This window comes from Vespula vulgaris, chromosome 17 (genome assembly GCF_905475345.1).
Source record: "Vespula vulgaris chromosome 17, iyVesVulg1.1, whole genome shotgun sequence".
NCBI lineage: Eukaryota > Metazoa > Arthropoda > Insecta > Hymenoptera > Vespidae > Vespula > Vespula vulgaris.
Genome location: NC_066602.1, coordinates 1,561,897 through 1,583,935, shown reverse-complemented (window position 1 = coordinate 1,583,935; position 22,039 = coordinate 1,561,897). Strand labels below are relative to the sequence as shown.

General features: G+C 31.0%; 3 long non-coding RNA genes across 20 annotated transcripts in view; 2 read left to right on the top strand and 1 right to left on the bottom strand.

Annotated features, from left to right (window-relative positions):
• LOC127069977 (uncharacterized) overlaps positions 1–22,039 on the top strand; it is a 100,853-nt gene that overhangs the window by 41,846 nt on the left and 36,968 nt on the right. The window contains exons 1-5 of one of the 5 annotated variants that reach the window (XR_007783844.1): positions 16,788–17,241; positions 20,008–20,892; positions 21,148–21,469; positions 21,559–21,733; positions 21,817–22,000. The exons of 2 other annotated variants lie outside the window; for them this stretch is intronic. This is a non-coding gene — a long non-coding RNA (uncharacterized LOC127069977). Of the gene's footprint in view, positions 1–16,787; positions 17,242–20,007; positions 20,893–21,147; positions 21,470–21,558; positions 21,734–21,816; positions 22,001–22,039 lie in introns of those variants that run through there. 2 more of the 5 variants (XR_007783842.1, XR_007783830.1) reach the window with 2 other exon arrangements.
• Positions 208–6,308, top strand: LOC127070000 (uncharacterized). 7 transcript variants are annotated; one of them, XR_007783921.1, is made up of 6 exons: positions 208–699; positions 1,292–2,121; positions 2,526–2,581; positions 2,673–3,795; positions 3,882–4,124; positions 4,663–6,308. It is a non-coding gene; the product is annotated as an uncharacterized LOC127070000 (long non-coding RNA). The 7 variants fall into 7 exon arrangements; XR_007783922.1 differs by having other exon boundaries at positions 210–699; positions 1,735–2,121; positions 4,663–6,306; XR_007783917.1 differs by lacking the exon at positions 208–699 and having other exon boundaries at positions 1,059–2,121; positions 2,673–3,528; positions 3,624–3,795; positions 4,663–6,305.
• Positions 8,155–17,765, bottom strand: LOC127069982 (uncharacterized). Of its 8 annotated transcripts, none has more exons than XR_007783878.1 (7): positions 15,397–15,507; positions 14,758–15,047; positions 14,445–14,616; positions 14,178–14,360; positions 13,758–14,098; positions 10,548–10,624; positions 8,155–10,006 (listed from the first exon to the last, which is right to left on the bottom strand). It is a non-coding gene; the product is annotated as an uncharacterized LOC127069982 (long non-coding RNA). The 8 variants fall into 8 exon arrangements; XR_007783880.1 differs by lacking the exon at positions 8,155–10,006 and adding an exon at positions 17,747–17,763 and having other exon boundaries at positions 10,023–10,624; positions 15,401–15,488; XR_007783882.1 differs by lacking the exon at positions 8,155–10,006 and having other exon boundaries at positions 10,023–10,624; positions 14,445–14,473; positions 14,543–14,616.

The window sequence follows — 22,039 nt, the reverse complement described above, 5'->3', positions numbered from 1 at the left end:
ATTTCTAACTTACTTGTGATACCTTATTTTATACCCTATACGTCGAACGTTCGATATAAAACAAAAAGAAAAATAGGAAGGAAAAATTTATAATGACCATAACGACGGACCTTCTCGAGATCGATATAGTCCTGTTTCACTATGTCTCTTTTGAATGGTGGTACGAGGCTAGGGAATATATCCCTTCAAAGGATCAAAAGTTAAGCAGGTTCAGTAAGAGGATATAATCGATTGCGTTCGGAAAGGCCCTTCAAAGGGAGGTTTGACGGTTCATGCGGATCGTGAGTCAAAGTGGAATTTTTGCTCTAATGAGGGTATATTTTCTCGTAAAAAAGAAGATTTCATCAGGGAATCTTTTTGAGTTACATCTTGCTCCTCAGAAGGATTTAACGCAGTCGAAAAAAGAAAATGAAGATCGATCATACCGTTAACAGTGTTGTTGGATATCGAACTAATGTTAATTTGGGTAGCAATTAGAAAATTATAGATACCATAATAACATTTATTCCAATGCCATGTGTGAGATTAGGAATGGCAAGGAAAATATTCGAGCGATTAACGATAATTCTAAAAAGGAAGTTCGGCGAATCAATGTTGGAAAGAAGAGGAAGAGAAGAGTGATGGAGGAGATGAAGAAGTCGAAGATGGGGATGAAGAGCATGAGTCCACCCTCGTCTACAAAATCGAGATGATACTAAGGTAGGTTTAACTTTCAAAATGATTAAATCTGTAGGGACGTTTGAAAAATTAAATCGATTTGTTCCACGTTTACGTCACCTTGTCATCCTTATTCCATCAATTTAAATTAAGTAATCATTCGATTAAATTGAAAGTAGAAGAAATATTAAATTAATTTTCTTAATTGTTTGTCACAACATTCACATCGTGTACTTAAAAATATTTAATTTGCGTTTTAAAGTAATATTGGAATTCAACGAATTTATTTATTACGAATTAATTATTTCTTGTTAGCACGTTTTGATAACTATTTAATGAAAACGCATATGCGTGTTACAATCTTCTCTCATTAAATATCTTCATATTAAACGATTCATCATTATTTTTCTCCGTTCGTGAGTGCTCTTCTCCGCGCTTGGATACATCAAGCGGTCAGGAACAAGTGCGCGGTTTATAAGCGTACATCTGTCTGATTTGAAAAGAAGAGAAAAGGTATTTTTTCATTTGTTTTCCCCTTATCAAACCACACAAACATCTGGATGATAAAATGCTCTGTACAACTCAATTATCTACCTAAATCGTTCATTTAATTACTCGGTTACATCTTTTGCAGAACCATATACGCGTCGCTGATTTAATTATTCCGTTCGAACGAATACATTTTCCTAGAAATTTGCTCCTGATAGAAGAACTGAGAACAATGATCCATAATACCTCTAGTTATCTAACATTTCATATATTATGTTCAAAATTAATCAATTCCTAGGAAGATATTTTATTTGTCAATTTTTATTTGAGAACAGTTTATTTTTATTACGTATAACCGAGCACAGCGATTTTTCTCTGAATAGGCGCACATAGAATCTAACACTTTTATAATTTTCCTGCAACTTCCTAAAGATCTATTGTTCTTCTTTCGTCGTTATTCGGTCAATAGATTTCAATTCGGTCAATGTCAACATTCTCTTCGCACAAAATAAATAAATATGAATAATTAAATGCCAAAAAAATTTTCCTCCTCGGGAAGTAGATAAACGCAATTCGATTTTTACATAGTGAATGACATGTGGAATCAAATGGGGAAAAAAGAATCAAAAAGAAAAAAAAGAAATAAAAGCAAAAAGGAAATTTCCCGTAAACGGTAATATCGATCCAAAATTATTGCTAACATTATGAAGAGATAATCGTGGATATTAGCTTCGTGAATATATAGAAAAGAGAGGGTTAAACGAAACAGCGCATGCTCGAGTCGATATAAGAGATGTTGCTAGCCACCCGCGGAAGTTGAATAAACCGTTTATTCCGTTTCGAATCGTGCTACCAGCAAGTTCCTGCGAGTGTCCAAATAATATTCCAAACAGAAACGATTCAGAATAATATATAAGCTCCTGACCAGTGAAAATAGTGGATAGTATCTAGAAGATTCTGCAGAACACACTATCGGTTAGTAAAATGCTATTTGAATTTTATACCGTTTAATATTAACGTTTCATACTGTATTTTATACAATTTTGTGTTCAATGCTATACTGCTTATAATATACTATACTTTATAATATACTGACATATGGTTTTATAATATACTATGGAAAGTTGTATGTCTTATTATTATTTTACACTATATATTACACCGTGCAAGTTTTCTTGGATATATTATCGTATAATATTAAACAAAATATAATAATTCGAGTTATTTGAACGAAAATTTAGTGAAATATTTGGAATAATATAAATATCACTTGGAATGTTAATATTTAAATCTCCTTTTCTAATTATCGGATTGTTATAAAAGTGTGTTTCGATCTATGAATCGTAATGCTTCATTAAGTACTACTTGTTTTTTTACAGATAGTTGTAAAAGTTCTGATTATCAATGGAAGCACAATTATATTCCCTATTACTTAGTAAGTTCATTACATTCTGTTTAAAATTAATTTATATATTTGCTCTTTTATCTACTACGTATCTGAATGGAATTTTCTTTATTCTTTTCAGTCGAAAGACGAATCAGATATATTCATTGTTATATTTATATATTGGCCTATGTTACAATGTATATACATTTTTGTGTATATTTAATTTGTAACATCCTACATATCTTAAATATGATGTAAGTTGAAAAATATGAGTTTATATTACTGACGTTATGTTATGCCCTATTTTATACAAGTTCATATCCAATACTACGATAATATGTTTTATAGTAGATTATAGAAAATTGCGTAGTTTCTTATTATTTTTTCATGCTATGGTTAACTTATTTTTATTATTATTAGATACTATATTTTACGTGTGATTTATCTTTTACTTGTTGCATAATTTTGAATTATTGTGTAATATTAAACCGAGCAGAAAGCCTAATTAGGGGTTATCGGAATTAGGATATTTCTTTTTAGACATTTATACGATCCAATCGTATAATGGTATATAGAGCCAACTGTTGCGCATCTGTTTGTTATTCCGTGATATTATTCCGTATTTGCTATCTCAATGATACTACCTGTTGAAGAGTCTAACAAACTAGGTGAATTGCTTGTCTGAAACTAGTAATTGCTTGTTTGCGGGTCAGCTAATCAATTAGAATAGAGATGCATGATTCCATGATAAGCATACAAAGAGACGAACGTAGAGACGACTTGTCTTCCGGGCCACATATCCGCAACCGAACCGATTTCATTTGCTTTTGCGATGAAACCTATTAGTTTTCGTTTTCAATTATTATACCATCCGTTTGCGTTAATCTAAAGTTCATTTCAGAATGTTTTAAGGAGATTCTCACATTTTTTCTGATAAAAATAAAATTTTGAAAATGGACTCAAATTTTTGCATAAATAATTTGGACGCTGATTAGGTATATTAAAAGATTAATTGAATATTTTTTATATTTTCGGAAGACTGAAGTATGTTTAACAAAAAAAGATATTTAAGGCATCAAAATTTTTTCAGGATCAATATTTATTAATGTCAATATGAAAATCATTCCATTGTAATAGTTCCAATAGAACTATTCGGAAGGAGTAAATTAAAAATATTTGAATGTTCATATATGTGATATATACTATTGATATTATCGTTATTGACATCAGTATTCATATAATGGAGCTTCTCGGAAAAATTAGTAAGACAGATCTATCGAAATAATTATATCCATCTTCGTTTATATCAGTATATGTGTACGTACTTATTTCTAATTTTTGTTCGTAGATGATTGTGATAATTGTTCTTTTTCACGTAGTAATTGTTTCACACGATCGAATCGACGGAGGAAATATAGAAATTTGTATAAAGAGAAATAGAAGGAAAAAGGTTTTTGATGCGGTGTTACCACAGATTGCTGAAAGTTGATATTCCATATGCAAGTCGAAAAGAGTCAATTGCAGAACAGAAGGAAATTATTAAAGAAAAATTTTAATGGCTACTGTATACATCCATTCCTGGCAAAATGCTGTAAGTAATTTTTCATTTTCTTCATAAACAGTAATAATTATAGTAATAAAATTGGTGAGAATTCTGCTTTAGCTTTCTAATTTGATCGTATTGTAGTCTCACAGCTATGGAGACAATGATCACGGAGATTGGCTTCCCATATCATGATGCATAAAACCAGAGAACTTTAACACTTTTGATCCTAATGGTACATACGTTGGTGTTTTATTAAGGAAACTTAGTAAAATATTTGCAATAATATAAAAACACGTTTGGATGTTAACATTTAACAGTCTCCTATTTTAATTAATTAGAGTTATTACAAAAGTGTATTTCATTCGATCAATAGTGATATGATACTACGTCTTAAGAGTTATCATGAATTGTACCTTCCAAAATCTTTAATAATAATAATTTGCTTAATTACGTTTATTCATAGAGGGAGGCACAGCCATTTTCGCTAATTCATTACATTTTTTTACAATTACTTTAAAGAAAAATTTATACAATTTTTTCTTATGTACACGTAGGTGAATGTAATTTTCTTCATTCCTTGCAGGCGGCAGCGAAAGAACTTCGATGTTTATTCGTCGGAGTACAAAGAACTGATCTGGTAACTCCAAATCTAAAAGTCCAAGTCAATCATTTGTTGATTTTACACGCTACCAACAACTGCCATTTTTAAATTTAAGTCTAATAGAAAATAAATTAAAATTGTCTGATATACCGTCTGTGTTCCATAGCAGGTAATGTTTAGCGAAATCTACTATTGCTTAAACAGTGAATAGTTTAACTCGTCGTTCATTTATATCGTTTAAATGAGTTTAAAATTAGCAAAAGTTTGAAGTTTGACGTTTTCACCTTTAAAAAGTGAGGCGAAGCGTCAGTCATTCCAATGTTCGTTTTTATTGACATCACACGCAGCTACGAAACTCAGATGCAAGTATTCCAATATGAACATCATAAATTATTTAAATTTTAGCTTAAAATTATTTTATGTTATTCGCGCGTTACGATCTTCGTAATGTTTAAGCGAATATACTATCGTTTAAATATTACGATTATGAAAATAATTCATTTGTCGATTCTATTATATCTAAAACATTAACTTGAAATATTATAATTATTACTATAATAATAATAATATTCAGTTTATCAAAAATCAAGCAAAAGCATATCAATTCTTCGTTCTTTCGGTAAAAAGATGAAAAGCACAGAATGATTTCTATTTTGATATTTTTCCGTATTTACCCTTTATACTCCGCGTCCTTTCGAACATTTGGCAGCAGCAACAGGGCGGTATTAACGTCGCACAAAGTGGTATATAGTGTAACATATTACATACTTCCACTTTGATAGCAAGGAATATATTACAGTGATATTTCATTTACATTATATTTAATTATATTGTAGTAATATAGCAAATATATTATATGAATTTATTGACAAATATTGACAAAATTTCAATGGAATCCTCATTTTATTCTAGATAATTTTCTACGATATTTATGACAATTTTTCTCTCAATTCTTGTACACCATTTTCATTGCTATCATTATCTATGAAATTTCCTTATTTTTCTAATGAACTTTCCAAGAGGACATCCGAGTGCAAAGGGTTAAAAAGAAAAATAATTGTTACAAAGTAGCCTGAAAAAAAAGCAAACAAATATGTATTGAGAAAGTATTACAATTTCATATTCTCTATGTTTGCGGTATATGTAAACTGGATTTTTGATTTATATTTACTTTTCTCTTAATTTTTCAGAAATTCTCTTAAGAATTTATTATTCCTGCTCGGAAGAAAGATAAATAAGCATAAACTTTCATTTGTTGAATGAATTCTGAATACATATTTATTTGCTTTTTTCTTTTGTTCTTTTTTTTTTAATTAAAATTTCTTTCGTTAATTTATTTTATGGTTTAATTTTCTTTTTAATCATAAATTGATTTATGTACATAGAGATGCATACTCCGAGATAAATAGTTTATCATAAAATATTAAATATTTATGTTGACAATTATATAAATATGTAGGTATATAAATGTGATTAAATGTTATACTATTATGTTATGTTTGTGTGTGTGTATGTGTGTATGTTTAAACACACATCCACATAAAATCTGTATATAAGAATAAGTGTTATACGAAATTATCGCTAATGTAAGTTTTAACAGTATGTAATAAACTTAAAAGCAACTACAAAAATAGTTCTATGTCCCTTTATCATTAATTATGTTTTAGGCAACTGACTCTTGAAAATAAATTATCCTTGACTAATGCATTCAGATTGATAGGTCGAAACAAAAAAAAATACTAATATGATTTATTTTATCGAGAGCATCTTGTTTAAAATGATATGTACGATACACTTATCATTATGCCGCCTGATTGGGGGCTTATGTATTCTTTTGGATTCTCCCTCTCTTGAATCTTCCAAGAACTTGCATGGAAGACTACTAGATGCAGTATCAAAATCTTTAATCCCTTTCAATGAATACAATAAGTTCAAGTTTCAAATCAAGGTTTTCCTATCATTTATTTCTGTCATTATTTTTCATTCATTAACGAGATATTATGTCATCCACGATTATCTCATTACAATGCTGCCAATAACTTTGAAACGAAACTATCGTAAATGGTGAATTCTTTTTTTGTTTTTTCCTTCTTTTCTCTTTTTGATTCCATCTCTGCTTTTGATTCTTCCTATCGATCATTCTCCATAACTATATCTTTTCGATTATTTTACTTTGTAAAAATTTAATTTTGCTTATCTCCTTTTTGGGGAGTGAATATTTTTTCGCATTTATTTATTGATATTTATTTATTTTTCGTGAAAAACACAATGACATTGCCTAGACAGTAGGATTCAGAAGATTCTATTCAGAAGGAAAGATTATTTCATGGAGAGCTATTTCCTGTAACATTTATAAGTTATGCTTAGCGCCACGTCGATCAGTTAGTTGAATAACGATAAATAAAAAAAAGTATGATAGATCTCTATTACATTAGGCACTCTATTATATCAGTATTATATTATATCTGTGCTTATCGAGAAATTAAATCATTCGGATAATTTATTCGCAAAATACAAATATTATTTTACTAGAAATACAATAAAATCACTGCTACACTCGGTTATACGTAATAAATAATAAATGATTGCAGAAATATAATTTTTTCATAAGAACTAACTAGTTTAGGGCATAACATACGCCATATAGCGCAATACAATATACGCAACCTTGTATATAGTGCATAATTAGCTCATTCTTTTGTTCTTCGCTCGGAAATAAATTTTCAGAAAAATCTACTCGCTCGTATGAAAGAATTGAATCAGTTACGTGGTGCATTGCTTTGCAAAAGACTTAACTGGCTAGTTAAATGATGCAGTTAAATAATAATAATAAAGTAATTGAATTATATAGCTTATCGTATTATTCAATTGTCTAGTCGCTTTGTTGAGAGGAAAACAAATTAGAAAATTCCTTTTCTTTTTCTTTTTTTTTTTTTGAAAATGAGACAACAGGTCTGCGTACACACGCACACAAGACCGCGCACTCATTCCCGGCCACTTGACTGGCGCAGATAAGCGCGCACCACATCACACGCAGATGGAGAGAGATAACGAAGGTTTAAAACGACGGTACTCGACGATAAGTAAGGGAGAAAATAATAGGTATATTCGCTATCATTAAATCCCTATTGAAACGTATCAACAGGGTAATTCGCGCTACGCAGCAAATTACTTCGTCCAAATCGCAATATTGTTTATATCAGTACATAGCCATGTACTTATTTACAATTTTTTGTTCTTGGATGATAGTGATAATTGTTCCTTGTCACGTAATAATTGTTCCACACGATCGAATCGATAAAGGAAGTACGAAAATTTACATAAAGACAAAATAGAAAGCGAAGGATTTATGCTTCATTGTGTACTATGCACCTCTCGGCAACTACCCAAAATATCTTGAATAAATTTAAATCTTGTAAAGAATAATAATGCTTTACTTTCAAGGAATAAAGAGGGTAGAAATGATATAAAGTGTTAAACCGATATTTCCTTTTATTCGCAAGACTTAGTTTCCGATGCGATGTTACCACACACATTGCGAAAAGTTGATGTTCCTTACATACACATCGAAAAGAGTCGAGCGCAGAATTCAAGAAATCATTACAGAAAAATATTAATGGCTACAATGTACATCTATTCCTAGCTTAATTACGTTTACTCATAGAGAGAGATACAAATATTTTCGTTAGTTCATTACATTTTTTTTACAATTACCTTAAAGAAAAACTTATATAATATATTTTCTTATATACACCTACGTGAATCTAACTTTCATTCTTTGCGGGTGGCAGCGAGAGAGCTTCGATGTTTATTCGTCGGAGTACAAAGGAAAACTAATTCGGTAACCGACCAAACTAATCATTTATTGACTTTACATGTTGCCAACAACGGCCATTTCAAAATTCGAGTCCAACAGAGAATAAATAAAAATTATCTGATATTCCGTCGGTGTTTCGTGGCGTGTAATGTTTAACGGAATCTACTACTGCTTAAATAATGGATAGTTTAACTCGTCGTACATTTATATCGTTTAAATGAGTTTAAAATTATCAAAAGTATTAAGTTTGAAGTTTTCACCTTTAAAAAGTGAGGGTAACCGTCAAAGTCATTCCAATGTTCGTTTTTATTGACATTACACGCAGCGATGAAACTCAGATGCAACTATTCCAATATGAAAATCATAAATTATTTAAATTTTAGCTGAAAATTATTTTATGTTATTCGCACGTTACGATCTTCGTAATGTTTAAGCGAATATACTATCGTTTAAATATTACGATTATGAAAATAATTCATTTGTCGATTCTATTATATCTAAAACATTAACTTGAAATATTATAATTATTACTATAATAATAATAATATTCAGTTTATCAAAAATCAAGCAAAAGCATATCAATTCTTCGTTCTTTCGGTAAAAAGATGAAAAGCACAGAATGATTTCTATTTTGATATTATTCCGTATTTACCTTTTATACTCGGCGTCCTTTCGAACGTTTGGTAGCAGCAACAGGGCGGTATTAACGTCGCACAAACGTGGTATATAGTGTAACATATTACATAGTCTCACTTTGGTACACCAAGGAATATATGTAGTGGTATTTGTTTTATCTGAATTTATATAGATCGAGGAACAAATTTCTTGCAAAAGAAATCAAAATTCTATGAAAACAAATGATTCTGATCTTAATTCTTATTTTCAAAATGAGACAACATGTGTCCGTTCACACGCAGATAGAAAGACACACGTATTCCCGTCCACATGTCAGTGCACAAAAGCGTACACAAGAGCACACGTGCATGGAGAGAGGCAATAACAAATCTTTTAATCCGAGAGTAATTAACGATACGTACATGCATTTTCAGTAAGACCCAATCAAAACTTACTAACAAGAGAGTTGGGATTACACAGCAAATTAATTCGTTCAAATTTCGATATTACTAAAAAACGTACACTAAGTATTATAAATATTTTTCTAGTACATATCGTGAATACTATATGAAGAATAATTTGAAACACTGACCTCAAAATTTCTTCTATTGGGATATTCTACTCAATTTAAATTGATGAAATAACTATGACGTAAACATGGCCTTAACATTTCTCGTATAATTTAAAAATATTCTCGGGCTAGTATTGTTATCTGGAAAAGCGGTGAGTCTTTATATCGTTCTCGTAGGTTTACTTATGATAGATGATAAACTTTCAGTTCCATCTTAATTTCACTTTGATTATGTTCCACATGGAACGTCTGACAATCCTTCAACGGTCCTTTCGACTTGAATCGATTATACCCTCTAGCTAAAACTCCCCATCCATGGATTCCTTGAAAAAGATGTATTCATGAAAAAGGCCTAATCGTACCACTATTCGAACGAATAATGTTACGTCGAATTAAAAGGGATTGGTCGAGAAATTCGTTTCCTCCGAACACATATCCTTTTCGGCCGATTAACAAAAAATTTTAATCCACCTACGTAAAGCGCATTCAAATGAAATACGTAGAGAAAAAGACGATGTAACGGAAAAAAAATGAATATGGAGAAAGATTCTCTCTGAATTCATATCTCTTATTATTGCGTAATACAGGAAAAAAAATGATAGTTTCAAGAGATAAACAAAGGAGAAATTAATTCTTAATGATAGTCATTTTTAAGTAGATAAATAAAAAAAATTGATTGTCAATAGTCAATATTCTTTAATTAATTTCAAATTATAAGCTGTGAAGGAAAAAGAAAAAAAAAAGTAATATGGCGAATTAAAAGATATTGTTCCTTAATAAAAGAGAAGCTCAATACTCCTTAATTAATTTCATTTTCGACCTTTCCGTTCGTGTGAGCAATTAATGTGCGTAAAACGTAATAACCATAACTGCCATGAACCCTTTCGGACGTTAGCTCTCAGCAAATCGATGGTACTTTATCGAACAAACGTAGTTCACATCTGAAAATATATATCATAATTTTAAAAGCACATAATGTATTATAGAGATGCTTGGTTTATATGAATTCGTAGATATTAAAGAACATATTTTGTTATAAACAGACCAAAATTTTATCCTTTATAATTTTCTACGAAATCTATGATAAGTTTTGAAGAAAATTTTTTACATTTGCATCTCTTTCATCGATGAGATCTCTTGTTTTTTTGATAGATGATATAACTATCACTTCTATCGTTTTCTTCCAGATTAATATTTATTTTTTCTAACGTGGCTGTATAAACGCCTATTTGAAATTCTTATTCACCGCTTATATCTTATATCATGAGACGTGTGCGTATTTGGACATCTAGCCGATCTTCTAATAAAAAAAAAAAAACAGATATGGAGATAATTGCATTTTACGAAATCACGGAATGATACATAATAATACATAATACTTTCCTAGTTTTCTGACTAATTATTCGAGGGATCTATTTATACTACTCGAAGCTTCAGTACGAACTGATTTCAGCTTTGAAAATCTCTTTCTCCAGTTTTACGATCGCTTGTTTACTTCATCGAATTTCGCTATATATACAACTTCTTGTTATTATTCTCCTTCAGTGAAACAGAGAAGGGCTCATATTGTCGTGAAAACACAACCCACGTTCTCTTTCGTAAGATCGACTGATATTCTTTTCATGTAACTTAGTAATTGAACGATCTTTTGATTTCTTTTATTGTGTCATTACAATAGAAAACTTCAGAAAAATATGTATTTCTCAAAAAGTTGCGGTGGAAACAGTGGTTCTTCAATATACATTAAATTCTTTGCGATATATCATTAAATAATTCTGAGGTTCTCTCGAAGAAGAAAAAGGAAAGAAAGTAATATTACGATAAAAAAATAAATGTGAGACAGGATTTTATTCGAAGCAATATATTTTATTACTATTGCGTAATAAAGAAAAGGATGTCTTTGTTAACTTAAGCAATAGGTATGTGTTTACAAGAAGGAAAGGTAATATTGGATGCAATGTTTTCAAAGAATACCAAAGAAGATATACCTTCCAACGAAGAAATATTTTACAAGAGAAGATTTCACAAAAGGAATTTCGTAATACGAAAATAGTAGTATCGTCCATATCCAATAGTAATGGAACACTATTTTTAAATATAACTTGGATTTACGAAAGAGGAAACAAGAATTTTCGTACGTGAGTTAATTTAAATACTTTCATAGCAATTAATTCGATATAACGTTAATAATTGAAATAATCATTAATAATAATGCATTATATCATAATGTAAGTAATAAGAATTACAGTTTAAGGTGACATTTTCAAATTAGAAAACCAAACTTTCTGGATTTTAATTCTCTAATTAGAACGCAAAAGATGAGAAATTTCCCCTCTACTGTAATTATGTAGTAACAGTAATATATAATATATGTACACGCAAAATAATCTCATGAATCTGGAAATCTTCCAATGAAATTGACAATTATTCTGATCTTCTTTAACTGAAATAATCATAAAACTGTAATTATTTATAATATAATTAATTATTACAATAATGATTATTGTATACTTATGAAAAAGAAGTACGTTCACAGCGGTCTGGATGCTTATCTAATATGCTTAAAGAGAGCGATAAGAAGGATGTGTTTGTAATAGTACATGAGTATGCCTCGTACGATATAGTGATATTTGATGAAGTAAACAAATATTCATAAAACTGGGGAAAGAGATTTTCAAAGTTGAGCTCACTTCGTATTGAAACTTCGAGTAGTATAAATAGATCCCTCGACTAATTAGTCAGGAAACCAGGAAAGTATTATATTATTGTTATGCATCATTCCGTGATGTCGTAATATACAATTTGAGACTACCAATCCGTTTACTTATTTACTTCTTTTTCATTAAGGGAATCGCAAAATTTCCAAACACGAGTGAGTTTCGTGCTGTAAGTAATACCGAAGAGGAATTCCAGGTAGACATTTACGTATTGATCGGATTTTAACGATCTGCGCGTACGCAATACCTTCTCTCATAGCTACTGTCCAGCCTTATCATATTAAACGATTTATTATTACCTCCATCCGTGCACGTACGTGTTTACGTACGCGAGTCAAGTGGGCGGGAATGAGTGCGCGTGTCAACGTACACTTGCTCCCTTATTTTGAAAACAAGAAAGGTATTTCTTCATTAGTCTTCCTTTCATCAAACAAAGCAGACAATTCCATAAAACGACTAGCGGAATAATTCAATTATCCATTTAGCTGAACGATTTAATTCCCTGATTAAGTCTTTTGCAGATCGATGTAGTAGGAAGAATGGATTCTTCCATATGAACGAATACATTTTTCTAGAAAATTACCTCCTATTGGAGAATGCAAAATAATAACCCCGTTATAATTCTAGTTATCTTAAATTTCCTATATTATGTTCCAAATCAATTGATATCTAAGAATATAGTCCATTACTCTGCAAAATATGTGACTGTATTGTCAAACAATGAATCTACATAGGTAATTAAATGATACAGCTAAACATCAATTATCTGCTTGGTCTGATGAAAGAAAAGCAAATGAAAGAATTATTTCCTTATTATCAACATAAGCCAGCAGTTAGACGCACCCACGAACACAGAACAGCATACTCCATCCCGGCCACTCGACTGACGCAAATAGGGGCGCACGCAGATGAAGAGAGTTAATAACGAAAGATTTAAAAGGAAGGTACTTAATGATAAGTAAGGGAGAACGTATCACGGACATTCATTGTGACTAAATCCTTTTCAGAACGAATTAAATGGGCAATTCGCGCTACTGACCAAATTACTTCGTGCAATTTCAAAATTTATGGAAAACGCTAATTAAATATTACGAATATTTTTTAAATAGATGTGAATATCATGACAAACAAATTGGAATATAAAATTCAACGTTTCTCTCTTTTTAATTATATCGGATGAATACTTAATTTCAATCAATGGAATAACGATGACGTGAACGTGGACTTCCTATTTCACGTTTAATTTAAAAGTATTCCACTGCTAGTCATTATTTCCAAAAACGGTGAATCTTTTGGTTATTCCAGTCTGTTAAATTATTCTGTATTATATACATCCCGCAGTTTCATGTCAAGTCACCTTTGATTCTTGCCCCATGTGAAACTTCGGACGACCTTTCAATAAATCTTTCCGAGTTCAATCGAATATACGCTCCAGCTAAAGCCGCTCACGTTTGGATCCTTTGAAAAATGTAAATCTCTCCCATTTCCTCTTACCGCTGTTCCAAGCTTCATAAAACAGCGCCATATTGGTCTTTCCAAGCTTCGTCGTCAAGCACAAATGTTTTTTCTTCTTTTTCCTCTTCTTAAGTATTCCCAATCAGATAACGCATACATGAACAATAGCTAACGATGTTTCTTCCTTGGTTAGAATTTCCAACTGGTTTTTAAACCACTCTTCTGCATTCACGATCCAATGCGCTGTATTATAACAGAAGAAATTAACATAGAAAATTGGATAAGATACGTGACGAGTTACTTATATCTGATCTCTTCGTACCTCGTTTATTTAAATTCAATATTGAAGTCGATGGTTGTTATATTATTGTTCTAGCAATAGTAACATGTTGCTTTCATACACTAGATAATTAGCTTCCTCTCTCACCAACTTGGGTTTCAGATTATTGGCAAGATTTGTAATAAATTCGCAAGCAGCATCATCTTCCTCCGCCGTTTTTACCATCTGACACATTAAATGACGAATAACAAGTAACGCACAATTCTATAAAAAAAATAGAGGATATTTTATTCATTTATTATTATTTACCTCCTCTCCTACATCAAGCATCTTGTTTCCTATATCGAATATTCTTTATTACAGCAGTTGAAAATTATACGGATTATTGATTTATATTGAAATAATACCTTTAAAATTGCTTAAGGTAAGAGACCTAATAACCCACTCATCGATAGAAATACTCTCGTCGCCATGATAAAATCTGTGTAAAAATTCAATAAATTTTCGAAAAATGTACCTATGATATAAATTTTATATTCCATATTACACTTTAGAATAAAAAATTTATATCTTATCTCTAAAATATCTTAATATTTGATAAAAACAGCACTGATTGATTTACCATTTAAACATAAGACTGAAGAGAAAAACGTTTTCCTTTCCTAACCTGGTTGACGGTCGGATATTTGTCTTATCCAAATAGGACATATCGTCTGATGTAAGGAAAAACAGGAAGTACCGATGTACGTGTGTTTCATTTCAGATGTCGAATGTTTAATTATCACGTTGAACGTAGAAATCCATGTAGCTTCTTTGAACGTAATTATAATTCAGATATCGGTCAACTAGGCTCCTCTGCAATACTTCTGGGCTCTTGGAACTGCTTTCATCTTCGTTTAGTCTTGTATAACTCTGAAATAAATTAAAATTCTTAGATTGGTGAAGACAGGGTAGACGTTCAATTGTTCATTGAAATTGTCCAGTCATCAAAGGTAAATCGGGCCACGCCATTTTTTGCGATATAAAGTACCTTCTACGAGAAACAACAAAATAATAATTAGGATGTGATTGATCATAAAAATCAGTTTCATTTTCGTAATATAGTATTGAAATTTTATAATAAATTACTAACGAATACAGATAAATTTACTTTATATCGATAAGGAACAAAAGACTAGAAAGAAGAAATTCTACCGTTTGAATTGCTTATCAGTTAGAATTTGCGACGTATGAAGTATATACGTGATAATTAAGCACTTACTTACGTATTACTCGTTCAAAAATTATCGAAAGGATGACTTCTACAAGCGAGTTCCCTTCGCAGATCGCCATGTTAGATGACTGAGGTAATTTCTGAAGCCATGCGCGATGGAAAGGGTTATTACATTCTATGCAGATAATCAATACCACGTATTACCTGATAGAAAGAGCCGAAAAGACGCGGTACGGGAGGAAATAAATTTCACAATGTACACCCATTAACTGGACAATAATTTTTTTTTTACCTTCCATTCCTTTCTCTATTTTAACGCTTTTTTCTTTAAAATTTACATATAGAAATTATATAAGTAATTTTGCTAATCGGCTATTAATTTTTTCCCGCTTCTATCGTTAAAAATATTCATCTATAAGTATTAATTTGCAGCAAGAAATATTCCTTAAAATTTGTTTCGTAATATTACGTTCTATTCTCTTTGTATTAATTAAGTTAACAAGCTTCTTTCTTTTTTTATTACATAGTGATAATGAATATGTATTACATTAAATCATTCGTATTATTTATTTTCCTTTTCGCGTAATCCATTTGCATGCGTTTTACGCCGGACAATTACAACTTCCTATCCCGCCGTCGAAAGAACCGGAAATTGTAGTAGTGGGGGAAACGGATTTGTCGACCAATCTCTTTTAATTCGCCTTACAACTGCCCTCTCCTATTAATTACCATAAGAAATAATCCGCCATATAGCATAATTACATATTGCAATGATTGCTTTTGTTTTGATTAATTCATCGCACTCTCCCAAGGGATAATATTAAATGAAAAGGAATACATTTTTCGTTGTCATTTTTTCATAATAAAAATATCTTGTGAACATTATTGCCGACATTTTTAATTACCACCTGACTAACTTTGGCCAAAAATGTTATTTATGCAAACAATTCTTTCTTCCAATTTCTTTTTTCATAATAAAAATTGTATAATCGGCGAAATGATCGTTATAAGAAGTATCTAATCGTCGTTTGAAACGTTCAGTTTGTCCTTAAAATTCATCCACAGTGACGTGCTGTTTTATGTTATAGGTCGAATTTGAAAAAATCAGAAAAAGAAACGTATCGTTCGATTTATATTGTATTAGTTAAGTTTATCAACATTTTTCAAAATTTTTTTAATGTTTCTAGGGAATAACAAAAATCATCATGCTGAAAACAATAGCAAGGCATTTCCTTTTGAAATAAAGACGGTGACTCTAACTTATCCGTAATACCTTGTATAACGTGTTCGTCAGATGTTCGATATTAAACAGAAAGAAAAATAGGAAGACAAAACTTATAATGGTCACAACGAAGAACTTTCTCGAAATCGAAATAGTTCTGTTTCACTATGCTACTCTCGAATGGTGGTACGAGGCTAGGGAATATACTCCTTTCAAAGGATCAAAAGGTAAGCGGCTTCGGTCAGAGGGTATAATCGATTGAGTCCGGACAGGTCCTTCGAAGGGACATCCAATGGTTCGTGCGGATCGTGGGTCAAAGTGAAATTTTTACTTTAATGAGGGTATATTCCTTTGTAAGAAAGAAGATTTCTTCGCGGAATCTTTTTTGATTACATCTTGTTCCACCCTCAGAAGAATTCAAAGCAGTCGAAAAGGGAAAATGGAGATCAATCCTAACGTTAACAGTGTTCTTGGATATCGAACTAATGTTAATTTGGATAGCATTTAGTTAGAAAGTTATATATACCGTAATAATATTTATTTCAATGCCATGAGTGAGATTAGGAACGGCAAAGAAAATATTAAGGCGAATTATTCCAAAAAAGATTTGCGAATCCATGTCGAAGATGAAGAAGAAGAAAAAGGTGATACAGGGGATGAAGAAGTCGAAGGTGATTGTAAATATTATGTTCACGTTTAAAAATACCGAAATGAATTTAAGATAGGTTTAACTTTTGGAATGATTAAACCTGTAGATGTACAAAAGATTTATCGACTTGTTCCAAGTTTACGTCACCTCGTCATGGTTACTCCATCAAATTAAATTAAGTAATCATTCGATTAAATTGAAAGTAAAAGAAATGTTGAATTAATTTTCTTAATTGTTTGTCCTAACATTCGTATCGTGTACTGAGAAAATATTCATAATATTTCATTTACATTCGATTAAATTGAAAGTAGAAGAAATGTTGAATTAATTTTCTTAATTGTTTGTCATAACATTCGCATCGTGTACTTAAAAAATATTCAGAATATTAATTTACGTTTTAGAGTAATATTGTAATATCAACAAATTCATTTACTGCGTAGCCAGAATTCTCTTGTTAATACGTTTTAATAGGCAATTGATAAAAATGCATTTGCGTATTACAATTTCCCATATGTATCGTCGAGTACCTTCGAATTAAACGATTCGTTATTATTTCTCTCCATCCGTGAGTGCTCTTATGCGCGCTTGAATATGCCAGTTCAAGTGGAAGAAATGAGTGCTCGCTCCTTTGAGCGTATATTTCCAGTCTGATTTTGTAGATAGGAAAAATATTTTTTCATTTGTTTTCCCCTTATCAAACCATACAGACAATTGGACGATACGACTGGCTGTATATCTCAATTAGATTTTAAATCCATTATCTAATTACCTGCACATTTAATTAAGTCTTCTGCAGATCGATGTACCACGCCTGCTTCAGTTCTTTCATTCGAACGACTGCATTTTCCTAAAAATTTACCTCTTATTGGAAAACTTAAATGAATGATCCAATCGTACTTCTTCTTATCAAATACTTGATATATTATGTTATAAACTAGTTAGTTCCTATGGAAATATTATATTTCTGCAATCGTTTATTTCTTTCTACGTGTAACTGTGTATAGCAGTGATTTATTATATTTTACGTAACATAATATTTGAATTTTCCGAATTTATCATCGGAATGATTTAACTTCTTAATGAGCGCACAGATAACACTGACGTAACACTTGGTTAGTCATTACTTATCGACATTATTAATATACTTATGCTTATCGACTTAATACTTATCGACATAAACAATTAGACAGGTAATCGTATTATCCAAATGTCTGCTTGGTTTGATTAGAGGAAAACAAATGAAAAAATACCTGGCATATTTTCGAGATACGCGAGAAGTTATACGCACACGCGCCCATAGAATCGCACAATCATCCCGTCCATTTGAATAAGCTCACGCATGCGCAAAAGTCCGCACCCAGATGGAAAGAGATAATAATAACACGTTCAATATGAAGGTACTTGACGATATATATAGGGGAAAATATTACGCACCTGCAGATCATTATACCTCGAATGAATCATTAAAACGAGAATGCGAGATAAGCAGCAAATTAGTTGGTCGAAATCCCTATATTATTGAACACGTACATTAAATATTATAAACATTCTTTAAGTGCATATCGTGAATATCATGATAACCAATTTGGAAGATTGAATTAAACAATTCTCCTCTTTTCAATTATATTAAAAAATTATTTAAATTGACTATGATAATCGCTTTAATAATTAGTTTAACAAATGGTTTAAATAATTATTTAAACCGGTATAACGTTGATATGATGACGCAAACGTACACTGAATATTCGACGTATAATTTAAAAGTGTTCCCTGGCTAACATTAATATCCCGAAAAACGGTGAATTTTTTAATCGTACATGCAGAATTAATCATTTTCAAAGATAAACCTTTCTGAATACCATTTCAATTCCATTTTAGTCCAGATTCCGTTTGCAACAGCGAACTGTTCTTTCACAAATATCACTCAACATATTCGATTACATCCTCTAAATAAAGCCTTTTTTTAAATTCTTAAAGTTTGGATACTTTCAATAAGATATATTCCTTTTCCTCCTATAACCCTTCGAATGTAGCTTTATAAAACAATGCCATATTAACCTCGTCAAGGATTTTTGTCACTGCCTTTATAAATGTTTTTTTTCTTGCTGGTTAATTTCGATCATATAATGAAGATGGTGTGGAAATCAATACTACGGTTCACGTAAAGACTAGGACGATGTTTGAAAAGGAAGCGTGCTGGGTTTGAAAAAAGCCTTCTTTTCAAACCCAGCACGTCGATTGATAATATGACAAGGAAGCTCTAAAAATATTTTGGAAACTATTGATGACTTTAGATAATTGAATACTGCCGATCGATACTATGTATTTCATTATCCAAACATAAGATATATGGATATATATTTTCTTTTCTTCCTTTTTTTATATTCGAGTTAAAATATAAAGCGTCATATCACTGGCTAAGAACTGTAACAAAAAAGTAAAAATGTTAATGCACAACGCTTCCGATGATAACATCCGACAACTTCGAAATTTAAATGATTGGCACTCCATGACAGGTGAAGAATTTGAAATGATCATAATGAAATATATAATGGATCATAACGAAAAAGCAAATACTTCTCATGATGATGAATTCACCAATGATATTATTTTTAATATGACCAAAAGAAATAGGGAAAACAATATTTTTTGCATGAGAAGCATTTTTGGTCGATTTTGACAGATTGCAATCAAAAAATGTATAATTACGTTCACAAGATATTTTTATTATGAGATAATATCAACAAGAAAACTAATTTTTTTTTTAATCAGTATTAATCTTTTGTAGGGAGCGATCGATAAAGTTGAAGCAAAAGACCATGTTGCAATACGCAGATATCCAAAGTCGATTATACCATATGATAATTAAAAAGGGAAAAATATTCATCGAGAAATCAATTTCCCCTTAATCCATGTCCCACTAGGCTCTTTCGGCTCGTTAGATCGCGTAATAGTAAATTTTAATCGACTTACACAAATCGTGTTCAAATGAAATACGTAAAAGAGAAAAAGATAATATTACGAAAAAAAAATTGTCTTCTCTGAATACAATCTTCATTACAACGTCATAAAAAAAGAGAGATATGTAAAAAAAGAGAGTGTTAACTTAAGTAATAGAAGAAGAATAGAAAATAATATTACGAAAAAAATTGTCAAACAATATTTTTTACTCAAAATTAATTTTTATTGATATATACTTTAACGTCAAGAACAGGAAGAAATTTTCAAAATTCTTTAGTTAACTTCTAATTTCAGACTGTGAAAAGTAGGAACGAAAGAAGAACATAGAAAAAAAGAATAATTATTCATCGAATCAATAAATATCAATAGAGAAATTCATTTCCTCAGAGCTTATGACCTTTTTGGTTCTTTCAATCGTATGATAGGAAATATTGATTAACCTACATAAAACCCTGTGCAGAGGGTTCCCTCCTGGTCGTTAGGTAAACTACCCAAAGGGATTTGTGGGGTATGAATTGCCTGTAAGAATATGGCGATAAAGCTGTGCGTCATTCCTTCGGAATTTATCGAACTAGAAATACGTGAGCGAGTGTCGTACAAGAAATATTTGTTACGTGTGTACTTCATACGTTCCAAAGGGTAGTTTTACAAGGAGTTCAAGCGGTGGAAACAATTTCTTCGTTTTCACTAGTCTTGTGTTTCTGTTATCAATGTAAGGTGAATTTATCTGTAGGCATTAGTATGTAATTTATTATAAAATTTCAATTATATATTATGGAAATAAAACTGATTCTCGTGATCAATACCATCTTAATTATTGTTTGTTGCTTTTCGGAAAAGATACTTTACATCACTTAAAATGGCGTAATCCGATTTGCCTTCGATAACTATATATGCATACTATTAGATGAACAATTGAATGTCTATCGTAAGTCTGAACTAATCTACGAATTTTAAATTGTTTCAGAGATATACTAAAGGAAACGAAGGCGGAAGCAGGAAAAGTTCCAATAGCTTGCAAGTATTACAAAGGCCCGAGTTGAGGGATATTTGAATTATAATTCCAAACAAGATATACGAAATTTCACTACCTCGTGTTAATGAAGTATTCTATATCCGAAGTGAAACATATTTACTTTGGCCTGTTCTTCCTTATATCCGGCGATAACTCCTACATGGATAGTACAAATGCAATCAATCAGATTATGATATGAAAACGTTTTTCTGTTTCTTCTTATATTTCAGTGGAAAATCAGTCAATGGTTTGTTTATCGAATTTTAGAGATAAGGTACAAGTTTGTTGTTCTTAATTGTACTGTCGAATATAAAATCTGTATCATAGGGATGTTTTATAATAATTTATTGAATTTTTACGCAGATTTTATGATAGCGACGAGAATATTTCTATTAATGAGTTGGACATTAAGTCTCTTAACTCTAGCTGGCATATATGTATTATATTAATGTGTATAATTCAAGAACCCATATATTTTTCACCTTTGTAAAGAAGAATATTTGATATGGGAAGCAAGATGTTCGATGAAAGAGAGGAGGTGAATAATAATATATGAATAAAAATTTCAATATTTTTTCATAGAATTTTGCGTTACATGTCATTCGTCATTTAATGTGTCAGATCGTAAAAGGGGCGGAGGTAGCTGACGCTGCTCACGAATTTATTAAAAAACTTGTAAACGATATGGAACTCAAGTTGATGAGAGAGGCACCATATTATCCGACGTATAGAAGTAAACATGTTGCTACTGGTAGAGCATTACTCTAGCAACCATCGACATCAATATTGAATTTTAATAAACGAGGTACGAAGAGATCAGATATAATTAACTTGTCATGTATCT